This window comes from Chrysochloris asiatica, unplaced genomic scaffold (genome assembly GCF_000296735.1).
Source record: "Chrysochloris asiatica unplaced genomic scaffold, ChrAsi1.0 scaffold00197, whole genome shotgun sequence".
In the NCBI taxonomy this organism is placed as follows: domain Eukaryota; kingdom Metazoa; phylum Chordata; class Mammalia; order Afrosoricida; family Chrysochloridae; genus Chrysochloris; species Chrysochloris asiatica.
Window position 1 is genome coordinate 2,103,079 of NW_006408715.1, and position 3,078 is coordinate 2,106,156.

General features: G+C 45.5%; 1 pseudogene; it reads left to right on the forward strand.

Moving 5' to 3' along the window:
- Window positions 1-829: 829 nt before the first annotated feature.
- Window positions 830-2,074, forward strand: LOC102836902 (annotated as a pseudogene).
- Window positions 2,075-3,078: the final 1,004 nt, after the last annotated feature.

Consider the following 3,078-nt stretch of genomic DNA (forward strand, 5'->3'; position numbering starts at 1 on the left):
GGTGATGAGCTTGAACCACTGACCTTGCAGTTCAAACAACTTTGCAGTCGGATGCATTAGCCCACAGCGCCACACCAGGACTCCTGTCAATATTTATCAGGCAATTATTTAACCAATTACTGGATCTAGCCACCACAAGGCAGTATCTCTATTAAGCACTCAGCTACTGACGGAAATCTGTGGTGATGCGTGCACCCTCTCAGAGACACCGCAAAGGAAAAGCCTGCTGGCCAAGTTTCCAAAGATCACAGCCACGGAAAATCCTAGGGGGGCTGTGCTGTCTTCTCTGGCACACATGGCGTCGCCGTGAGTTTGAATCAATTTGACAACAAAAGGTTTGACCTGGTTTTGGTTTAGGCACTATGAAATGGTGTGGCGCTGTGGGCTAATGCGCTGGACTGTGAAGTCTGTCTGAACTGCAAGCTTGGTGGTTCAAGCTCACCAGCCGCTTCTCGGAAACCATATTGTAAGGTCGGAAAGGACTCAACGGCTCTTAACAAAAACTAGCATGCAAACAAATATCCAAGGCTGCGTGCCACCCCTCAGTGCCCTGTATCCCAAAACTCTGAATCCCCAGGAATCCTTGTGGAAGGGTTAATGGGTGGTAAGAGGACCTTGATGGGTCACCTCTAATTTGGCAGAAGCCCAACAAAAGTTACTGCTGGAAATCAGAGAATCTCCAGACCTACCCTCACAGCAGTTATAAGCCTCAAGCCTCAATGATGGGGAAATGAGTCTTGTATGTAAAATGACATTCAGACTCCAAGCAATTCAGTACAAGTACTCTGGAGACCCACTTGAAGAAACATACATTTAGAAAATGCGAGAGATGAAAGAGGGAAGGAACGTACAGAAGTTTGTAATCAAGCTCCGGAACAGAGAGAAGAAAAGGAGGTTCTCTGAGGTTGGTGCTCAATAAAAAGTATCATTCATCCTTTGGGCTGAATTCTTTTAACTCCACTGCAAAGGTTCCTCCACTGCCTCCAAAGCTTTATAACAGTCTGTTATACAGGGCTCCACTGCTTCCAACAACAATACTGAAGGCTCTAGCCTTCAAAATCTCCTTCCAGAAATCCCCTTGGAGACAGGTGTACCGTTCCCTCGGTCTTCTCTACATCTTCAGCAACTGTGCTGGCTTAAGGGGCAAATAAAAGCTCAACCTGAACTCTAGGAGCCAGGACTTTGGAGACCAGGATGTGGACTTCGTGAACAGCAAGAACTGTGGTGTAATTTCCAGTGTGAAACTTTGAGCTTTCTGGGATGGCTTTGAGATCATATCCAAACGACTAAGGTCAGAAGATAACCAGTCAATGGTGCTCAAACTCAAGATTTTCGAGACATGATGCCAACAAAATTTGAAGATTTGATGGAGAACATTCATCTGCCAGAATATACCAACTAAGATGAGAGACTCAATCTGACCTCTAGAGTATCCAGATACTTTATAAAGCCCGATCTGGACCCCAAGATATACAATGCCTGTGACTTGGTAACTGCAGAAAATAGAAGAGTTGGCACAACAAAGCTTCACTTAGATGAGTCTGGTTCAGTTAATGTGATGATGTATGTTGGCAATTCCCACTGAGGAGGCTGGTCATGAAGAAGTACTCAAGACTACTGATGAGGGAGAAGCTGATGAAGTGACAAAGCAAAGGATTCATGACACAAAGGAGATCTGTGGCACATCTACGCAGCCAGGGATACGGAAAATACCAGGGAGCTGACCTGAAAGAAAATCCCTCGATCATGATCCAATTCATGCACCACACCCTCTGCAAGCGACTCTACAAGGAGTATGCTGTGCAAGCCTGGGCCATTGTGCAGTTGCTGGGTGATACCATCTTCATACCTGCTGGAGCCCCTCACCAGGTTCAGAATCCATACAGTTGCAAAAAAGCAGATTTTGTATATCCAGAACACGCAAAGCACCATTTCCGCCTGACCCAGGAACTCAGGCATCTCTCTAACACTCATGAGGAGAAGCTGCAGGTGAAGAACATCATTTGCCATGCAGTGAAAGATGCTGTTGGCACTCTCGAGGCTCATGAATGAATGTAAACTGGCAAGGTCTTAGGCATGGCGAAATTCCAAACTCTCTTGTGAAGCAGGTCTTTCACTCACACACCTACAGGGAATGGCTGGGTTCTCTGCTAGAGCAAGAGACTTCCACTCGGAGCCACTCTTTCTACGCTGCCTCAATACTGAAGAAAGCCACACTGCTCACACACAAGTTTCAGGGTCCAAGCCGAGGTTGCCACATTCCCATCCAGTGGCCTCTGGGGAATCCGAATTGCCCAAATATCGTTGGGCATGATTTTGAGATTCATGGAAACCAAAAACGCAGGCACATTCGTTTTCTCTTTTTCTCTCGTGCCTAGTTAGGTGGGAATGTGTTTGGAGGTAGGGGAATTACATAACTGCTAAAATATGGGGGTAATTGTTTAAACATGCCAGGTGGGAGCCTGACAGGGTGTCTCTGCACGTGACCTCAGACGCAACCCATCCCAGAACATGGGGTGAAGCTATTTACCACACTCTCCTGTGAACCCTGGAGTCTTGCAGGACCCATGGAGAACCCACTGCTTTTCCTAGGAGACTCCAGGATTGGAAACATGTGTGCTTAGTGAACCACAGGTTTGTAGTAAAATAGTTACTATTTCATGAAAGTAGATTATCTTTAGAATTCTTTTAAATTCCACAGTTGTTCTCCTGGATTATGAGGAAAACCACATTACATTTAGCCTTTCTTCCAATGAAACTCTTTGAAGAACTATGATTTTTAGAAATCTACTCAGCATAGCACAAACTTTGAAAGAACTGACATTTTAGAATTTCTTTAGTTTCCCCTCCTCCCATCTCACTCCCTCTCTTGAGGGAGCAGTCATCTGAGCAAGAACTTTGTCACATCTGAGCTGTGTTGTGCTCCATGCATGCACACAACTGGGGACTCCAGGAACCGGGTTCACCTACTACCAATGTTCCTGTGGGAATCATCACAAATTTCCAAATGGGAAGGAAAGTTTGATTTCCAACATGAGATTTCTGGTTTGGTTTTGTGGCTTTTTTGTTATTTGGGTT